General features: G+C 41.5%; 1 protein-coding gene across 1 annotated transcript in view; it reads left to right on the top strand.

Annotated features, from left to right (window-relative positions):
* The first annotated feature begins 3,100 nt into the window (after positions 1-3,100).
* tafa3b (TAFA chemokine like family member 3b) overlaps positions 3,101-22,343 on the top strand; it is a 112,920-nt gene continuing 93,677 nt past the window's right edge. The window contains exon 1 of the mRNA XM_072277788.1: positions 3,101-3,273. The gene's annotated coding sequence lies outside the window, so the exon portion shown is untranslated. The remainder of the gene's footprint in view (positions 3,274-22,343) is intronic.

The following is a 22,343-nucleotide window of genomic DNA, read 5'->3' as shown; positions in this document are numbered from 1 at the left end:
CTTGGAAGGTGAGAATTCTTAAGTATTAATGCCGCCTTTTTGAGGCACCGCCTTTGGAAGACATCATTGATGGTGGAGAGGCTTATCCCTGCAATGGAGGAGGCTGAGTCTACAACCCTCTACAGCCTCTTTCAATTCTGGGCATTGGAGCCTCCATATCAGGTACTGATGCAACCAATCAGAAGGCTCTCCACAGTACATCTGTAGAAATTTGCTAGTCTTTGGTGACAAGGGTGTGATGCTGAGGCACTGGTGAGGCCTCACCTTGAGTATTGTGAGCAGTTTTGGGCCCCTCATCTAAGAAAAGATGTGCTGGCATTGGAGAGGGTCCAGAGATGGTTCACAAAGATGATTCCAGGAATGAAAGAGTTATCATAACAAGGAATGTTTGATGGCTCTGGGTCTGTACTGGCTGGAATTCAGAAGGATGAGGGGGGATCTCGTTGGAACTTTTCGAATGTTGAAAGGCCTATACAGAGTAGATGTGGAAAGGATGTTTCCCATGGTGGGAGAGTCCAGGACAAGAGGACACAGCCTCAGGATAGAAGGGCGCCCTTTCAAAACAGAGATGCAGAGAAATTTCTTTAGCCAAAGGGTGGTGAATTTGGGGAATCTGTTGCCACATGCAGCTGTGGAGGCCAGGTAGGTGGGTGTATTTAAGGCAGATATTGATAGGTTCTTGATTGGACATGGCATCAAAGGTTATGGAGAGAAGGCTGGGAACTGGGGTTGAGGAGGAGATAGAAAAAAGAATCAGCCATGATTGAATGGCGGAGCAGACCTGATGGGCCAAATGGCCTGATTCTGCTCCTCTGTCTTATGGTCTATTCCAAATTTTCTCAAACTCATAATAAAGCATAGCCACTGACGTGCGTTGGTCATGACCATATCAGTATGTTGGGGCCAGGTTTGAGACTTTGAGATGTTTACACCCCGGAACTTGAAGCTGATCACCCTTTCTACTGCTGACCCCTCAATGAGGACTGGCGTGCATTCTGAATCCATCCTCTCTGAAGATAGAACATAATGTTGTGGGTCAAGTGAACTGATGGACATGCTAAGATATTTGAAAGAGCACAGCAGCAGCAGCTGGGAATATGGGAAAAAGTGGAATTGTCCATTTTGGCATAAAAATGCAGTAGAACGAAAGAAAGCTTATGATCTCTGTGGTGCTGAGGAAGTTGGGTATATGCTTTGTAAAAGATTAACATTCAGGAACACAAAGTTAGTAAGAAAGATACCAGAAAGTTACTTCTATTGCTAGGGGAATTGAACATACCAGGGGTGATTGATACGTTCGTGGCCCAAGGTAGAAGGAGATGAGTTATTAATTTCAAACATTCTGCATAATCACTCAAAGAGTTGAACTCACCTGAATATAAGGAGAGCATCTTGGACCTCCAGGTGGTCCACAGCTGGGGTGATTGATAAGTTCGTGGCCTAAGGTAGAAGGAGATGAGTTATACAGCTCTCGTTACATACCCGTGCAGTTCAACTCTTTGAGTGAAAATACGGAAAGTTTTAAGTTAATAATTCATCTCCTTCTACCTTAAGCCACGAACTTATCAATCACCCCTGCTGTGGACCACTACTAGAGGTCCAGGACGCCGACTTCTACAAAGAAGGGATCCGTATGCTTCACGACCGCTGGACTAAGTGTGTAAGTGTAGGAAAAATAAATGTGCTAGGTTTTAAAAAAAATGACTCCTTTTACCTTAGGCCACAAATATATCAATCACCCCTGGTAAAAATAGAGAGGTTGTGTTTCAGTTATATATGGAATTGGTAAGTTCACATTGAACGCTGTCCAAAGTCGGCCTCCTTATTTAATTGGGGGTGGGGGTCAATACACTGGAAAAGGTTCAGGGAAGGTTTACCAGACCTGGGTCTGGAGACGGTGAGTTGCTCGGTGAGGAAAGGTTAGACTTTTATCTCTTGGAATTTAGAAGTGTGAGAGAGGTCTAGATTAAAACATATAATTCTTAAGAGAGTGGATGTGCAAAGCATGTACCGGGATAAAGATTCCTCTCTATTCACCATACATATTTACGTGTGTTAGGAATTTGTTGTGGTGAGTTGGTCGGGGTGCCACTTGCAACAAAACAGCATTCAACAATTATAAAGAATAAGGAATTATATATACACTAATAAAGTGAGAGTTTAAGGATGGATGTGAAGTACAATGCACATACTGTACATAAATAAATGCCAGCATGTATTTACAATGTAACAGCATTATAAACCAGTGGTTTAAAGTGTCCACAGTGCAGAAATGAGCAGTGACGGGGGTAATAGATAGAGGAGTGTGTGGGAAGGGAGAAAAATGGTTGACTTTTTTGGCCGAGACCCGGATCCTAATGAAGGGTCTCGGCCCGAAATATCGACTGTTTATTCCTCTCCATAGATGTAACCTGATCTGCTGAGTTCCTTCAGCATTTTGTGTGAGTTATTCTGGATTTCCAGCATCTGCAGAATACCTAGTGCTTATAATTGTTGAATGCTGATTTTTTTGTTGCTCGTCGCGCCCTGACTAATACACCACAGCGAATCCTTAATACATGTTAATGCATATGGCGAATAAAGTTGATCTGTGATCCTTGATACTCGATGTGAGTTGTCTTCTTTTTTTGCTCGCGGTAAGGATTGATTCTGTTGGCTGCACTTTGCTAAAACGGGCTTAGAGTGGCACTGTGCCCCAGCGCATGAAGTTCCGGGGAGTCCCTTTGCGAAGACAACATCAGCAACAGCCGCGTAGCCCAACCCTACTCCCTCCCGTTCACCCTCTCTCTAACCACAGATCACACATCACACAACAGCTCCAAGGTCAGCATCTGAAGGAGCTTATTTCCTCCAGTAAACAGTACTGACATACAAACAGTGAAACCAACGTCGGCCCCCTATCTACAACATCTCGCCACGCAGGGGAAACTCACGCAAATTCCAACCACTGATCATCAGTGAGAGAAGTTGGACTCACTCGCCCTCCTGTGTGTACGATTTTCCATTTTCTTCCGGAGATTTAAGTCAAGACTTCAGAGAGGCGGCGCCGCTGTGAAATATTGAAAGTTGGAAGAAATTATATTCCAGAAAGCATCCCTTCCAAAATTCTGCGCTTGGCGTGGTTGGGGGCGAATATCCCCCGGTTACTAAGAGGAGTGGAGTCAGAGGAAGTGGCATTGTCAGTGCCCATCTAAGACTAACCCAGAATGATCGGCGCTGCCGGGACGACTTGAATGGACGGAGGGCGACTGGTGGCTCAACCCCGCACAACAGGTAAGCGAGAGGAGGCTCTGGGGAAGATGCTACCCGAGGCTCCTGTGTCCTTTGGGAACTTAAAATGATATTCAACACCCATTGCAGTGTGCTGCGATAACTAATTCCAGTTTAAGTCTTCGGATTCTATCGATGGAAACGGGAGAGAGGTCAGCGCTAGCAAATGTCCAGCCCATGAACAATTGGATTTTTTCCACTTCACGCTATGCAACTAGCGGAAACTGATGAACCTTTTAGTTGGAGGTTCATTCTCGGCGGCTCTATAACACGTTTTCTAAGGGAAGTTTTAAAATAGGAATAATCTGTAGATCGACTTTCACTTTAAAGTTCGCTCTAGTATTCGCTGTGCGGTAGTGTTAGCCCTATGTGTGTGCACGTATGATCAGTCTATTAGCAACCAGCTCCACGGCTGATCACTTACTTCCGACCGCTCGACGAGGAAAATAATAAAATTTCCTTTAAGTTTACTAGGAATACGTTTTTAGCCGCAACGTTTGTCCTTTTTTAAAAAAAAGTCGGCCAGCATTCGTCCCCTTGTTCCTGTGCGGGCCCGGTGAAAGAGCTTTCCAGAGGGCCCCACCTTCCCGGCCTCCGCTTCCTTCAAAGCCAAGCAGGCTTCTCCATCATTCAATAATCTTTTTGAGAGTTACCATTGAACCTGCCCCTGACGCTCTTCCAGGCTATGGTTAGAAACAGTTCATCCCTGTCAACAGCCCTTGAAATATTTAAGTTTTCCTTTAACCTTTTCTGCAATCAGGAGAATAAATGAAGTCTATGTATAATATCGGACCTGTTCTTACAATAGACCCAGACGTAAAGATGCTTGAAGTGGTAATGAAACTAAATTAGTTCTATTTCTGACTGCATTAGGGTGTGTTTAACAATCCTAGATATTTCTGCTTGTTATTGCTAAATATACAAATGTAAGACCATGAGATGTAGGAACAGAATTGGGTCATTTGGCCCATGCAGTCTGCTCCACCATTCCATGATGGCTGATTTATTATCCTCTGGACTCTATTCTCCTGTTTTCTCTCCTGCCTTGATGCCCTGACTAATCAAGAACCTATCAACCTCTGCTTCAAATATACCTGGTGACTTGGCCTCTGCAACTGCCGGTGGCAATGAATTGCACAGATCCACCAGTTAATGGAGTGCATTTTGGAGGCAGAGTAGGACGCGCTGACACTACTGTCCATTTGTAGAGAGACAAGAGGATGTTGATACTGGAATCTGGAGCAACAAACAAGAAGCTGGAGGAAATCAGTGGGTCGCAGCATGTGGTGGAAAATATTGCTTGTTTATTTCTTGTTAGAGCTGCCGTCTGAGCCATTGACCTTCTCCAGCATTTTGTTTGTGGCACCTATACATGTGTTTAATGTTACCAACCTTGGAGGAAGTTCAACTCATCTATATCCTGCTTGTCAACATGGTGGGTGGCCTTGTCTTTCACTCCTTCCCTCTTTCATGTCTCCATCCCTCTTTCACCCCTTCCTCTTTTCTTTCTCATTCACCCTTTTCCCTTTCCTCACTTCCTCCCTCTTACCTTCTTTCTCTTTTCTCTTTTCTACTTTCTCTCCCCCCCTCTACTTTTCCTTAAATTCCTCTTGCTCTCACCCTCCCCGCTCCCACAGCTTTGTCTCTTGAACAATAGGTAAAAAGCTTTGGAGGTGTTTGAGTAAGGATGAGGTTAGAGAGTTCATAAAACTTCTAAACTGGCCAATCAAAATGGTATATCTATAGTTCCATGAAGTTTTTGCAGGTGAATTGTCATTACCCACTCATTCATGGCCACACTTCATGAGCTGCCTAACTATACATAGGGATTAAATAAGACATACAAGCAGAATTAGAGCATTCTTGGCTGTTTTTATTTTCTCAATCCCTTTCTCTTGCCATCTCCCTGTAACCCTTAATCCTTGTACCAATCAAGAACCTATCAATCTTTGCTTTAAATGCATCCAATGGCGTAGATGTCCACTGTGACTTCAGATTTCCCACGTCTACAGGTTTTTGCTTTTCAAGATCATTGCAGCTCTGGTCTTGCCCTTCCATGGTCCAACAAGTTTTCCTCCAGCAGATTAACATTAGATTATAAAGTAAGATTAGCTTTATTTGTCACATTACATCAAATCTTCAAAACATGCAGTGACGTGTGTAGCTTGCGTAAACGACCAAAACTGTTTGAGGATGTGCTGGGGGCTGCCCGCAAATATTGCTATACTTTTGGCTCCAATATACCATGCCCACAACTTACTAGCCCGTACATCTTTGGAATGTGGGAGGAAACTGGAGCACGTGGAGGAAACCCACGTGGTCACGGGGAGAAAGTACAAGCTCCTTGCAGTCAGTGGCAGGAATTGAACCTGTATTGCTGGCACTGTAAAACACTATGCTAATCACTATGCTATTATGTAGTCACAATTTGGTTTCATTTTCCGAAGGCAGCCTTCCACCAAACATATTGTTAGCACTAGCATAACACTGCATTGGACAGTCAAGTTAGGCAGAGGCACAGACACAATGAGAATACTCAATTTGGGAAGATCTTTGAATCTGTACTCCATTTAATATTTGCTATGTTCATGAGAGGATAAAAAGTAAGTGGTGTCACTCTACTCGGGATGCATTTTACACTTGCTTTACTTGGCCCAAGTTTTAATCAGCATTTTCTATCTATACGAAATAAGGCAATTTTGTAAACAGATGGTAAAACCCTACAGTTGTGAAAGAAATGATTTCACCTACCATATCTCTACTGACTTTGTAATTCAATTTCCTCAGGAATTTATAGATCCAAATACTGTTCAAAATATATCACAATACTTCTCAGATTACAACAGTTATTAAGAAACTTTGGATTCATTTCTCATTTGAAAACTTTTCAGTTCCAGCATCTGGCTGAAAACCTTGTGAACTGCTGTCCCAGTGTAGTTTTGGGAACAGAGGTAGCTTAGCCATGCTTTCTCCTGCGTAAATTTCGTTCAGGTTCACATGCTTTGGAAATGCAAAGTAAGAATTTTCATGAGGAATAATGTCTCGTTCCATCAGAATGAGCAGCATGAGAGTCATGCTAAAGAAGAGACATTCCAGACAGTCATGGAAATAGACTGACTGGGAGATATGTTTGATGGACTGAATAATCTTTTTATAAGTGTATGTTTTTATGTATTCATAGGATGCTGATAGCTGAAGAATTTAAAGTCAACCATGTTGATTAGTCTGTAGATGCATATAGTCTAGAACACATCCTTTCCTGAAAGACATTTTTGGTTGTCATAGAATCATAGAGCACTACAGCACAGAAACAGCCCCTTAGTCCATCCAGTTTGTGCCAAGCTGTCAACCTCTTTAGTTCCACAAACTAGGTCCCTTCATACCTCTCCCATCTATATATCATCCAAACTTTTCTTAAATGGTGTAATCAAATCCAAATCCACATCACTGGCAGCTCATTCTACACTCATGCCACCTTCTGAGTGAAGAAATTCTCTCTCAGATGCCCTTAAATATTTCACCTTTCACCCTTGACCTATGATCTCTAGTTATAGCTTTGCCCAAATTCAGTGGAAAAAGCCTGATTGCATTTACCCTTTCTATACCTCTCATCATTTTACATGCCTCTATCAAATCTCCCTTCACTCTCCTACTCTCTAGTTGTCTCATAGCTATGTGCTGAGATGAGGCTTGTTATTGCTGGTGTCAGTTTTATTTTCAGTTTAATTACTTGAATTTAACTTCTCCACCTGCCACAGTAGGAGTTAAATTCATGCTCCAGATTAATGGTCTAGTGATCAGGTTTCTGTTCCACAGGAGTGCTATAGCCTTATTGCCAGTTTAAAAAAAATTACCAGATGAGTGCTGGGCCAATTAGGAACTAAAATAGCAACCTGTTGGTAAAGGTTGAAGGTATGGCTGGGGGCTAAATCTTGCAGTGTTGTTTCTGAAGAGGACTTTGCCATATCTGCAAAGGACATGAGAAGTGAAATACTAGAGGAATTCCAAATCGGTAAGATTGGGTTAGTAAAAAGGCTGATATAGAGATAAAATACCCAGTCCTTCACTGATTCTTCACCAATTCTTCACCAACCTGTCCTAAACACTAAAGAGTAAAGATAGGCTCAAAGAGGGATGTTTATTTTCCTCATGTGGAGAGCTGGATTCAATCTAAGGAACAAGCAGATATCTGCAGCTTGTAGATATCCGGCATGCTACAGCATTAATTCTGAGAACCCTTCCAATATGCTTCGGCAGATGAGGAATGTTGGGAACTGGTAGATACCAAATAGCCGAATAAAAATGAGTGTGAGAGCAAGCAGTTACATACTTATATATGTCACTTAGTGCAGTTTTTGGTTTCATCCAGTGAATTAAACGGCTGTGGAAACGTGTTTTTCAGGGTCTTTAGATATAAGATATAAGATATAAGATATAGGAGCAGAATTAGGCAAGTCGATTATGGTTAATTTATTATCCCTTTCAACCCCCTTCTCCTACCTTCTCCTGGTATCCGTTAATACTCTTACTAACTCAAGAACCGATCAATCTTCACTTTAATGATCTGGCCATCACAGCTGTCTGTGGCAATGAATTCCACAGATTCACCACCTCTGGCTGAAGGAATTCCTACTTTACTGTTCCAAAGGACTTATTCTGAGATTGAGGTCTCTTGTCCTAGACTCTCCCACTAATGGAAACATCCTCTCCGTTCACTCTATCCAAGTCTTTCAATATTTAAAAGGTTTGAATTTATCCCTCCCCCCATTCTTCTAAACTCCAGTGGGTACAGGCCCAGAGCCATCAAACACTCCCCACTCATGAACCCTCTCATTCTGGAATCATTGTTGTGACCTTCCTCTGTATCCTCTCCAAAGCCAGCATGTTAGATAGGTGGCCACAAACTTCTCGCAAATGCAGTCTGACCCAATGCCTTGTAAAGCCGCAGCATTAAGTCCTCAAGCTCTTTGATGTCTATGCACTGAGTGAGGGCAGGAGACCTTTCTACTGGGTCCTGTTTTATTGTCTGAGACTTGGCTGGGACTATTTCAAATTAGATAAAGGTAACTATACAACTTTGGTAAACAATCTAATGGAAGAAATTGTACCCTGACCAGGAAGCTGCTTAACAGCGTAAATTTGCAGAGAGATCCAGTGGTTTAGTCAATATATTAAAATAATAACTCGTGTTTAGCTCAGGCAGGGATTCTAACTATGATTTGAACTCCCTTTGATCTGCTAATTGCTGGAAGTGCAAATTGATAATGGACCATTTGGGAAGCCTGAAAATATTAAGACTAAAGGCCAGTTTACTTTCCCAATGAAATTTAAGTTTTGACAAAAAAAAAATAGGAATAATGGAAGAGAAAGTAAAGTGAACTGGAGATGATACAAACAAAAAGGGTGAAAGAAAAAGTAAATTAAGAGAAAATGGGGAAAAGGCCATGAATGAAAAGTAGGAAAAAAATGGAACCCTGAAAATTTGAATAACATGACCAATGTTATTTAATAATATTTTTGTAAATGAAGGATTGCTTTTCCATTGATTCAGTTGTGCTGCTTTCAGTGTGGAGAGGTTGAACGATGTTGTAGGATCAAAAATCTCATTATAAATGTACAATTTTTCCAACATTTGTGGTCAGGTTAATTGGTAATTAATATGCTGGTGCAGTAAATTTGTGGAACTCAGGGGAGGGTTTAGGACCAGCTGCTTTTTTAGGAGGCTAGTAGTGAGGAAGTGTAAATTATCTAGAAATGGTTATGGGATTATCTGTATTTCTGCCTCACCATGATCAAGTTGCTGGATAATTTACAGGTTAATAATAACATTAAATACTCCCTTATTCTGATCATGAAAACCAGGCGTTGCATGGGTTTGAAGTTCATTTCTGCTTTGAACGATATTTCATGAAATTGTGTGAGTCCCAGTTGTAAAATGCATCTTTCTGATATCAGTTGCTTCTTACATTCCATCGTTTTTGTGAACGGGGCTTGGACTCGAGGAGAATCACAAACTGGTTCCCGTGCTATAATGTCCATGGGGAGAAAAGGTCAAAGATAAGTCAGCAGTCAGAAGACCTGCTGAAAATCTGTCCTTCAAAAGGGATAAAACAGGCTCACAGCCCTTGTCTCTCTTATAAACCTGACCTATATTTTCATACCAGACAAAGCTGTCAATCAAATTCACAAATCCCAACAGACCCAGAAACGTGCATCACATAAAATATTTACTCGATAGTTTTTGTTCAATCAGAACTGAAAACCAACTTGTTCAAGTAGCTACTAAAGCTATTACTAAAGTAAATAACGTTCATCAAATCTTAATGCTCAAGGTATAAACGTCATATTCCCTTTAAATAATGGCAGATCTGCAATTAGTTTCTGCTGGAGTTGATGCACATCATGTCCGTCATGGGCACCAGCCTCCCCAGCAGCGGGGAACACCTTCCAAAAGTGATGCTTCAAAAAGGCAACATCCATCATTAAGGGCCCTCATCTCCTATGGTGTGCCCTCTCCTCATTGCTACCATCAGGGAGGAGGTACAGGAGCGTGAACATCTTCTAACCCTCCACCCTCAGATTTCTGAATGGATAATGAACACTACCTCACTCGTTTTACTCTCTATATTCAATAGTTCCACTTAATATCAGAAAGATGTATACAATATACGTCCTGAAATCCTTTTTCTTCACAGATGCGAAAACAGAAGAGTGCCCAAAAAAATGAATCACAGTAACAACATTAGAATCCAAAGCTCCCTTCCCTTCCCATGCACAAGCAACAGCAAAGCAAAGACTTCCCGCCACCACCACCCACTTCTGCAAAAAAGCATCAGCACCTTCAGGAATTTGAATTATATATATATTATTGTGATTTATATATTTTAATGTATTGTGCTGTAATACTGCTACAAAACAACAAATTTCATCACATATGTCAGCGATATTAAGCCTGATTCTGCCACACAAGCCTTCTCTTAATTAATGTTCTGCATTCCCGTCAGGGTAACTCCCTACATCATTCTACTTCCCTAACTTTGTTGCCCTAAATACGTCTTTTACTAATCTGGCTGATGGCGTTCTGTTTTGATTTCCTTATTGGATTTTTTCCAACAATACTGTAGGGTTATGGAATAGTTTTGAAATCTGTCACAGCAGAAATATGCACCGAGTTTTCTCTTCTCTACCCCCTTCATAATTACACTCTGCGGCCACATTATTTGTTACCTCCTGTACCTAATAGAGCGGCTGCTGATTGTATGTTCATGCTCTTTTGCTGCTGCAGGACGTTCACTTCAAGATTCAACATGTCGTGCGTTCAGAGATGCTCTTCTGCACCCCACTGTTGTAATGCGCGGTTATTTGAGCTACTGCTACCCTCCTGTCTGATTGAACCAGTCTGGCCATTCTCCTCTGACCTCTCTCATTAGCAAGGTGTTTTCACCCACAGAACTGCCAGCCAGAGACTGTTTTTTTTTTTGCATCATCCTCTATAAACTTTAGAGACTGTTGTGCTTGAATATCCCAGGAGATGAGCAGCTTCTGAGATACCCCATCACCCTATCTGACATCAACAATCATTTCACAGTCAAAGTCACTTAGGACACATTTTTCCCTATTCTGATGTTAGGCCCGAACAGCAACTGAACCTCTTGACTGTGACAGCATGCTTTTATGAATTCAGTAACTGCCACAGGTTTGGCTGAATGGATATTTGCATTACCAAATAAAGTGGTTGGTGATTGTATATTCAAGCAACACACATCAAAGTTGCTGGTGAACGCAGCAGGCCAGGCAGCATCTGTAGGAAGAGGTGCAGTCGACGTTTCAGGCCGAGACCCTTCGTCAAGACTAACTGAAGGAAGAGTGAGTAAGGGATTTGAAAGTAGGAGGGGGAGGGGGAGATCCAAAATGATAGGAGAAGACAGGAGGGGGAGGGATAGAGCCAAGAGCTGGACAGGTGATTGGCAAAAGGGGATACAAGAGGATCTTGGGACAGGAGGTCCGGGAAGAAAGACAAGGGCGGGGGGGGGGGGGGGGACCCAGAGGATGGGAAAGAGGTATATTCAGAGGGACAGAGGGAGAAAAAGGAGAGTGAGAGGAAGAATGTGTGCATAAAAATAAGTAACAGATGGGGTACGAGGGGGAGGTGGGGCCTTAGCGGAAGTTAGAGAAGTCGATGTTCATGCCATTGTATATTCATGTGATTGTATATTCATGCTCTTCTGCTACTCTAGCACATCCACTTCAAGGTTCGACACGTTGTGCATTCAGAGACGTTCTGCACGCTGCTGTCGTAATGCATGGTTACTTGAGTTGCTATTGCCTTCCTGTCAGCTTGAACCAGTCTGGCTAATCTTCTCTGACCTCTCCCATTATCAAGATGCTTTTGCCTACAGAACTGCACCTCAATGGATGTTTTAACCATATAACAATTACAGCACGGAAACAGGCCATCTCGGCCCTTCTAGTCCGTGCCGAACTCTTCCTCTCACCTTGTCCCACCGACCTGCACTCAGCCCATAACCCTCCATTCCTTTCCTGTCCAAATAGCTATTTCCCCTCTCATCTCAAACCTATGCCCTCTAGCACAAGGTATTTCAAAAATGCTAAAGAGTTACTGACTGTCTACCCCATCTCTCATAAAATATCTTTATCAGTCTCAGCTTCCAATACTCCAGAGAGAACAACCTCAGTTTGTGTAAACTCTCTTTATAGCTAATACTTTCTAATCCAGGCCCCATCCTGGTGAACCTCCTCTGCACCCTCTCTGATACCTGCACATCTTTTCTTTTTGTTTTTTTTTGCACCACTCTCCATAACCTCTAGATACTGTTGTGTGTGAAAATCACAGGAAATCAGCAGTGTCTGAGATACTCAAATCACCCCATCTGCCACCAACAATCCTTCCACGATCAAAATCGAGATCATGTTTCTACCCCATTCTAATGTTTGGTCTGAACAACAACTGACCACATCTGCATGCTGTTATGGACTGAGTTGCTGCCACATGATTGGGGATTAGATATTTGCATTAATGAGCAGGGGTACAGGTGTACCTAATAAAGTGGCCACTAAATGTATAGTGGAAAGAAAGAGCTTCAGACTGTTTATTCCGACCCAATAGTTATAATCTCTCAATTCTGGTATCATATTAATGTTCATCTCACTTGACAAAAATCATTCTCAGTTGTTTATTAATATTGCTGGCTTGATAAAGCATAATTTATGTTCCTGTATCTGGCAGAAAGCAATAATAGCTAATGTGTTCAGGAAATAATCCAATAAATAATCCAAAAGAGAGGAAAATGCTCTGTTCTTATCTCAATTTCCCCAGCACAGACTGTGCAGTGAGCTTCCAATCTTAGGACAGATATTAGCACCACAGAAGTGATTCATTGCACCAAAGTATCTGATGAGGCAGTGTTTTTATATGGAGTGGGGTGTGAACCTTCTGATAGTTAAGGCAAGACTAATATAACCATATAACAATTACAGCATGGAAACAGGCCACTCGGCCCTTCTAGTCCATGCCGAACGCTTACTCTCACCTAGTCCCATTTATCTGCACTCAGCCCATAACCCTCCATTCCTTTCCTGTCCATATACCTATCCAATTTTTTTTTTAATGACAAAATTGAATCTGCCTCTACCACTTCTACTGGACCTCGTTCCACACAGCTATCACTCTCTGAGTAAAGAAGTTCCTCCTCGTGTTACCCCTAAACTTTTGCCCCTTAACTCTCAACTCATGTTCTCTTGTTTGAATCTCCCCTACTCTCAATGGAAAGAGCCTATCCACGTCAACTCTATCCCCCTCATAATTTTAAATACCTCTATCAGGCACCCGCCCCCCCAACCTTCTATGCTCCAAAGAATAAAGACCTAACTTGTTCAACCTTTCTCTGTAACTTAGGTGCTGAAACCCAGGCAATATTCTAGTAAATCTCCTCTGTACCCTCTCTATTTTGTTGACATCTTTCCTATAATTCAATGACCAGAACTGTACACAATACTCCAAATTTGGCCTCACCAATGCCTTGTACAATTCTAACATTACGTCCTAACTCCTGTTCTCAGTGCTCTGATTTATAAAGGCCAGCATACTAATGTCACCAGGTAATAAGCGGCATTGGGAAGTATAGGATATAATGCATCAGAAGTCGTTTAAAGAATACTAACTGGACTAACATCTGTATCGCTGACAAAAGAGAATTCAGACAGTGGAGTCTGAAGCATAAACAAACCGCTGGAGGAATTCAAGTAGCATTTATGCCAGCAACATGGTCATCATTTCAAGTTGATTTTTATTTATTCAGAAATATTCAGATTACAGGCCTCTCCGGCCCAACAGACCCATGCCACCCGTTGATACCCATATGACCAATTAATCTGCGGACACATTCGTCTTTAGAACATGGGAGGAAACGCGAGCATCTGGAGGAAACACACACCAGTCATGGGGAGAACGTGAAAGCTCTTTGCAGTCAGTGGTGGGAACGGACTCGGGTTAGTGTGGTTCTGCGATAGCATTGTGCTAACTGTGACACTACCGTGCTGCCCCATAGTATTAGGATATGCAGAGCCTTGGCCCGAAACCTCGGCCATCTCTTTGAATCCACAGATGCTGCTTGACCCACTGGGTGCTTCCTGCTGCTTTTTTAATGGTTTGGATTGGGTGGGTTGTGTTTGTACTCGCACAGTATAGAAGAGTGCGAGGGAAATTCATAGAAACACAAGATCCTAATGGACTTAACGTGGTGGATGTGGAGAAAATGTTTCCACTCGCAGAGTGATCTTAAGCTAAGGGGTGTTGTTTAAAAATAAGAGGTCACCCATTTAAGGCAGGTTCAGAGATGAGAAAATCTTTTCTTTCTGAAGTTCCTGAATATTTGAAACTTTTCCTCAAAAAGCAATAAAAATGGTCCTTGAATATTTTTGAGGTATATACAGTAGGTATTTGATAAGCGATCCGGCTGGTGGCGTAGTGGCATCAGCGCCGGACTTCAGGACGAAAGGTCTAGAGTTCGAATCCAGCCGGCTCCCCTGCACGCCTTCCATCCGTGCTGGGTTACGAGCTGGTGACCTCTTTGGAAACTCACCCGGCAGAAGGCAATGGCAAACCACTGCTGTTACTTGCCTCGTACGCGGTTCCCCACTACATCAGAGAGGTGTGGAGGGAAATCGTCCGCTAACCGGAGAAACTCCGGATGCAACGTATCTAAATTTGATAAGCAAGATTACTCTGGGTAGGAGGAAGTGTAATAAAGAGGTCACACGTAGTCTTATTAAATGGCAGATTAATGACTTAAGGGGGAACTTTACGTATTCTGTCTCCTAATTTGTATGTACATGTATTTGTACGTGGAGCAGAGGAAGCAAAGTAGCCAGTCAGAACCTCAATCAAATAAATCATGGTGGCAAAGTCCTTTAGTTCATCTACCTGTCTCGATTTTGTAACCTGTAATGCAAATGTCGGGATGAGGTTGAAGGCGCTCGGCAGAGGATGGCGCTCGGGAGGCTGTATCGGAGGGCTGGACGGAAGCGTGAAGTTTTCGGACGGATGGACTCAATGTCGGCTGTGGTCGGCTGCTTCCAAGGCATTGGCAAGTTGACGGTGCCTGGAGGTTTATGGCAGGGAGTTTCTCCCTTTTGCCGCCTGCTATCGGGGACTCAGGAATAGATCGACCCGGGACTTTTGTGACCTTATTTACTTTGCCCATGGTTTGTTCTTCATCAAATTATGGTATTGCTTTGCACTGCTGTAACTATATGTTATAATTAGGTGGTTCTGTCAGTGTTAGTCTTTGGTTTGTCCTGTTTTCTGTGATACCACTCCGGAGAAACATTGTATCATTTCTTAATGCATGTATGCCTTTCTAAATGACAATAAAAGAGAACTGAGTGTTCTCATTATCTAAAATGCCAAAGGGCTATTGAGGTAGTGAACTTTTCTTGTGGACCTGTGGTATTGCTGGCACTGTTAGCTTCTACTTCACTAAGAGCTGCTTTAAACTACTGAACCGTGGCTCATATTCGGAGTGTGTTGGTGTTTGACATGATTGTGTAGCCAAGTTTCCATAGAACTCAATATATAAGTTTGCTGATGACACAACAATTGTAGGCCGTATCTCGGGTAATGTTGAGTTTGAGTACTGAGAGGAAATTAAGAACCTGGTGGCATGGTGCGAAGACAATAACCTATCCCTCAACGTCAGCAAGACGAAGGAATTGGTTGTTGACTTCAGAAGGAGTAGTGGACCGCACAACCCAATTTGCATCAGTGGTGCGCAAGTGGAACAGGTCAAAAGCTTTAAGTTCCTCGGGGTCAATATCACAAATGACCTGACCTGGTCCAACCAAGCAGAGTCCACCGTCAAGAAGGCCCAACGGTGCCTTTACTTCCTGAGAAAAGTAAAGAAATTTGGCCTGTCCCCTAAAACCTTCACTAATTTTATAGATGCACCGTAGAAAGCATTCTTCTAGGGTGCATCACAACCTGGTATGGAAGTTGTCCTGTCCAAGACCGAAAGAAGCTGCAGGAGATTGTGAACACGGCGCAGCACATCACACAAACTAGTCTTCTGTCCGTGGACTCACTTTACACCGCACGCTGTTGAAGCAGTGCTGCCAGGATAATCAAGGACACGACCCACCCAGCTAACACACTTTTCGTCCCTCTTCCCTCCGGGAGAAGGCTCAGGAGCTTGAAGACTCGTACGGCCAGATTTGGGAACAGCTTCTTTCCAACTGTAATAAGACTGCTGAACGGATCCCGACCCGGATCTGGGCCGGACCCTCCAAATATCCAGACCTGCATCTCGGTTTTTTTGCACTACCTTACTTTCCATTTTTCTATTTTCTATTTATGATTTATAATTTAAATTTTTACTATTTACTATCGATTTGTTCTCCAGGGAGCGGGAAGCGCAGAATCAAATATCGCTGTGATGATTGTACGTTCTAGTATCAATTGTTTGGCGACAATAAAGTATAAAGTAAAGTATATTTCACTGTTTGTTTCAATTTTTAGATGTACATATGACAAATAAAGCTCTCATTATCTTTATAAAAGCAGATTGTTATAGGTGGGGAAATTGGGTTGATTGAACTTAAAAATCTCGTGAGGTTGAATCGCCTTGATGTGGTGTAGCGCCCATCCAACAAGCTTAAAAATATTGTTTGCCTGAACACAACAGGTTGAGTTGTTATTACTCTGCTAGCCATTTCAGTGTGACTGTCGCCTTTTAAATCTGAATGGTTTTGTACATGCTAAGCAAAAGAACAGATAAAAGATTTTTTTTATTCATTCATCAGCTGTGCCAGTATTTATTGTCCATCCGTATTTGTCCCTTGAGCTGAGTGGTTTGCGAAGGCCATTAAAAATTAACCACATCTGTGGATACGAAGCCACATGTAGACTAGATCAGATAAGGATGACAGATTTCTATCCCCAACAAATATTTCTGGACCAGATGGGATTTTTGATACAAGTTAGAATGATTCCAGCTGCTGATATAAGATTTTCATTACAAATTTATTAAATGATGTGACTTTAAATTCTTTGACTGGGGTTACAAACACTCGTTTTTTGATCAAGTGTCCAGGTCTCTGGATAGTAGTCCATTAGCTTAACGCGCTGCTACCATACTCCTATTAATAAGCCATATTTTTAAAAAAAATGTCAATTAGATCATCAATAATTCATGACTCCAGCCTCCTGTTCAAACTTATTTTTTCTCCCCTAACATCCTTGGCCTCCTCACTATTCCCTGAAAATCTCTTGATTTTGAACGCGTCTCTGTAAACCATTACCTCGGGCATTATTTTCTCCTTTCTTTAACTGCAGCACAATCAGCCGATCACCCCAATAAATCCCAGGATGGTTGAATTCAGGTTACATTTCAAAGAGCAGAATAAATCTTTTTGACATCAGGTATTATGCTTTGCAGGCTTTTGTCTCATTATTTGAGTGAGTCTGTTTGTTCCTGGTACTGTGTGCACTGTGTTTTGTGTTATTATTCTCAACTGAGTTATATTTTTTGTAAAATGATCTGCAAAGAATGAGCGTATACACCCATCAGACCCATGGTGGCTCTTTCAGAGAGCTTTGCAATTAAACTTGCCATTGTTCTTTCCTCAATAGTGCTAGAAGTGTTTGTACTTATGCAACCATTTCTCTTTGGAAAGTTATTATTAAATCTGCTTCCACAGCCCTTTAAGGGATGCGTCGCCGATCAGAACAAGACACAGCATTAGAAAAAGAAGTTCTCCCTGATTCTTTTGTCAATTGTCTGAACATAATTAATTTTCTTTTTATGATTGCATAAAATCCTTGTGCTGGTTTCTAAACCAAGCTTTTGTGAACTTTGATGTTTAGAATTCATTTTATCAAAACAGAAAACCCACTTTACCCCTTTCAATTTTTGCACTTTTATGTAGGTAATTTTGACATTTAGTGTTAAACAGGTAAGAGTGAATTGGCAGTCTGGTTTAAGTCTATCCTGTATCTTTTTTCCACACACACACCATATGTCATACCTCAAATTACTCATATAATATTACCCAAAATATTATTTCTCGAATTTGTATTTGAATAAATCAATACTACCTCCCAGAGGAGACCGGACCGCTCATTCGCCAGAACGTTGCTTCCGCAGTTCAATTTTAAATTCATTCCCATTTCAAGTTCAGTCTATGATCTCTAGTTCCACTGCTCTGGACAAGGTGAAACAGGTTATGGTGGTCAGCATATTATCTAGTCACTTTGAAGTCTCAAGAGCACCAACCAGATTGGAACTCAACCTTTTATTTTCCAATGAGAACCTGCACAATTTACATAATGGTTCGCAATAATCCAATCTCTTTCCACTCTCCTTTCAAATAAGTGCAGATTTTCTTCAGATGTAACCCAGCAGCCAAAGCTACACTCAGCCAGAAGACGGAGATTAAGGAGGTAAGCAATTTGATAGACTAAGGACCAGGAACTGGCAGGTTAGACTGTAAAATGGTGAATGTTAGTTCTGATTGAGTGAGTGTTTATATAACAATTTATATAGAACGCTGTGTTTGGAGCTTGATTGTGACTTTTCTTCAGTTTAATGGCATGTTTTGAGTGGTGGAAAGATATTAGTGGCATTTTGTCCAGGATATTACTAGTTTAAATAGCTGAAACTCTCACCATCAGGGAAACAAAGAAGTTCAGTGATTATGATGGACTACAAGCAGAAGGAAGCTGGAGATGAGTGTACCAAAGCTGCGGGAGTGTTTCCATGAGAGAAAAATTGTTGAAGAATTATCGTTTCTAGGAGAATGATTTGCCATCAGAGAATGATTGTGTACCAAAGAAAGATTGTTCATGAGGCATGGACTGTCAGGGAACAATTTATTCTGACTTCCAGGCAGCCATGGTATTGAAGACAACAGTTGCCTACCCAAAATTATCTATCAAAGAATAACTGCCATTAGGGAATGACTATCCATCAGGGAATGGTTGCCCATTAGAGACTGAATGATGGTCAAAAGCTAATGTAGAATGAGTTAGAATTATAGAACAGTATCTATTAATGAGCACTGGTCTACTATAGATTGATTTACTTCCAGAAAACAGTTAGCAAATCACACTGCAGTACACCAACGGAGAACGGATGACTCAGAATACCTTCTTGGAGAATGATTTGCTATTTTAGAATGACTGTTTATCAGAAAGCAATTGTCTATTAGAAATTACACATCTGAGTTTGATTTACTATCTGAACTGTTGACTATTAGAGGTCAATTTTTCGTCAGGGGTCGATTATCTAAAAGAGATGGATTAACTAACGGAAAAGGTATGTCATCAGAGAAAGATTGTTTAACAGAAATTGTCTAATCCAGATCAGATGAATGCTTAAAATTGTGTACCAGGGGACGACTGAGTGTTAGAAATTGTCTGTTGGAGAGCAGTTGTCTTTTACAGTGCGATTTACAATCAGATGATTGTCCAACAGAGAACAATTCCCTATCAGCAAATGACTTATTGTCAAAGACGCATTGTCTACCTCTGTAAAAGTGCTCTACCAGGTAACAAAACATGTTCGTGCACCTAGCCATACTAAACACACGAATACCAAAACCAGTGATCGGTGCAGTCAATCTTCTAAAAACAGAAGAAGGAATAGATTTCAGGATGATTTTGCTAACTAGAATTTCTTAATTACGAGTTTTCTAAAGTGATGATTTTTAATACGGTATATAAGACAGTGAATAAAAGGGTGTCTTTTGGAAATTGTCATGCAGTCGATGGAGATAGGTAGTAAATTTTCTTCACTTGGTATTCCTTTGGCAAGGCCTGTAAGTTATATTTTTGTGGAGTGTGTGCTTTGCAGGCTCTTGTCTTACTATTTGAATGAGTCTATTTGTTCCTGCTACTGTGTGTATTTGTTCTATGTTATTTTCCTCAACTGAATTATATTTTTTTTACAAAATAATCTGCAAAGAAAGAGAACATTCTCCCATTATACCTATGGAGGCTCTTTGAGAGAGCTATCCAATTAAACTCTCCATTGTATTTTCCCCAATGGTGCTGGAAATATTCGTAGTTGTACAAACATTTCTTTTCCAAATGTTAGTAAATCTGCTATCACTGCTCTTTCAGGGAGTGCATCTCAGATGAGAACAAGACACAGCATTAAGGGAAGTTCTCCCTTGATTCTTTCATTAAATGCTTGAACATAATTATTTTTCATTGTATGATTGCACAAAATCCTTGTGGTCGAGCTGACAGAAACAAATCAGCAGCAATTATGTCGGTGTACCAACTGGAAATCCAACAGAATGCTTGCCAGTTAAGCAACTTACCAAAGATGCAATTACTAATCCCAACCTCATAGCTGCAATTGCATTTGAAGGAAATGATCATTTGCAAGAAATAGTTAAATCTGCCCCAGAAAGTTCTTAAAGTGGAAGATTTCCCAGAAGTTCTACTTTAGCAGTCTCCCATATGCAACGTGAACAAAGACATACTGTACAGAGTAACTCATCCGACCATTAGTATTTGAAAAAGCTATCCCAATTATTCCCTGTTTTCCCCATAGTCCTTACATTTTCCCCTTTCAAATATTTTTTTCCCCTCTATCTTCTCAGACAATCATAAAATCATAGGTTGATGATGGATGTAGGAGGTAATTATCTGGTCCATTCTGTCCCTGCTGGAAATGGAACTTGTCAGACAGATGACACGTCTCAGCTCTTGGTGCCTTACTGGAAATTAATTATCACCCAGGTATATTTTAAAGTGACGAAAGCTTTTGCTTCCACCACCCTTTTCAGGCAAAGCTCCAGACCAGCACTAGTTTATTGTGGAAGATATTTTCCCACTGTTCTAAACAACCTGTCTATCAACCTGTGACTTCCTTATTACTAATTTGCCTGGATAGAGAAATAACTCTTGCCTGTTGACCGTATCCAGATCTCTCTGAATGTTACTTTTGATTCGGATACCGTCACATTTCCATGTGGAACATTCCCAATCGAATAACAGAGCCTTCTTCTCTCTGGCTGTTTTGGCAATTCCATCAAACAGAGTTGTGGATGAAAAAAAAGGCTAGGTATCACTGCAAAAGTATGCTGGTAACTTTCCAGTAGCTATGGAATGAATGCATGAAGGGAATAAATGAAACCAATGGGAAAGGCAGGAGAGGAGCAAAAAGTTGGCACAAGCAGAATGGGCCATACGGCCTCCTTCGTTTATATATTTCAGTGCTTTTATAATTTTCTGAAATTCATGGTTCAGCCTTTCAAAGTTCAAAGTAATTTTATTATCAAAGTACGTATATGTCACCATACACAACCCTGAGATTCATTTTCTTGCAGGCATACTCAATAAATCCAATAACCATAATAGAATCAATGGAGGACTGTACCAACAGGGCAGACAATCGGTGTGCAGAGGACAATAAACTGCAAATACAAAAAGAAAGAAAGAGAAAAATATAATAAATGTGCAATAAGTTTTGAGAACATGAGATGAAAAGCCCTTGAAAGTGAGTCTATGGTTTGTCGGAACAGTTCAGTGATGGGGCATGGAGTGAAGTTACCCCTCTGATTCAAGAGCCTGATGGTTGAAGGGTAATAGCTCTTCCTAAACCTGGTCATGTGAGACCTAAAGCTTCTGATGGTAGCAGCAAGAAGTGAGCATGACCTGGGTGGTGGGAGTCTCTGATGATGGACGCTACTTTCCTGTGACAACGCTTCGCGTAGATGTGCTCAATGGTGGGGAGCACTGTACTTGTGATGGACTGGGTCATATCCACTATTTAGTGAAGAACTTTCTGTTCAAGGGGATTGGTGTTCCCATACCAGGCAGTGATGCAGTCAGTCAATGTACTCTCCACCACACATCTACTGAAGTTTGTCAAAGTTTTAGACGTCATGCCGAGTCTTAGCAAATTTATAAGGAAGTAGAGGTACTGCTTTCTTCGTAATTGGACTTGTGTGTTGGGCCTGGGACAAGTCCTCTGAAACGTTAACACTGAGGAATAAGCTCTTCTTCGGCATCTGGCTGGATATGGGTATCAATTTTAACCAACATTTTGATGGCAAACTCTGTCATCTTCATCAGGGACGATGCCTGGGCATGTCTAGACTGGTGGTATTTATACCCCCGTCGTCCATCCCTCCTGATTGCTTAGTCCTCATCCAATCAGGTTTTCGCTGTCCCACCTTATTTACAATTGAATTGCTGCTCTTTCCTAGAGCGAGACCTTTGTCTTCAATAAAATTCTTTTTCTCTAGTTTAATTTCAATGGGTTCCTTCACCAGGCGCTCCCAAAAGCCATTGGCTTTTTGTGTAGTTTTGTGTAGTCAAAGTCAATCATATGACCATTGTAAATGAAATGTTCTGCTCCCCCTGGGTAATCGAAACGGATACACCTCCTGTGCTCCCTGATGCGGGTTTCCACCAATCGTCCCATCTGGCTGATATGTGCCGCTCTGCATTCACAGGGAATCCTGTATACACCAGCCATTCAGAGTCCCAGGCCATCATTGACTCGCATAAGCTGTGATTTGAACTTCCTTACGGATCTGTGGAT

Source organism: Mobula birostris, chromosome 14, assembly GCF_030028105.1.
Source record: "Mobula birostris isolate sMobBir1 chromosome 14, sMobBir1.hap1, whole genome shotgun sequence".
In the NCBI taxonomy this organism is placed as follows: domain Eukaryota; kingdom Metazoa; phylum Chordata; class Chondrichthyes; order Myliobatiformes; family Myliobatidae; genus Mobula; species Mobula birostris.
The sequence above is the reverse complement of the archived record's forward strand: the minus strand, read 5'-3'. Positions and strand labels throughout refer to the sequence as shown.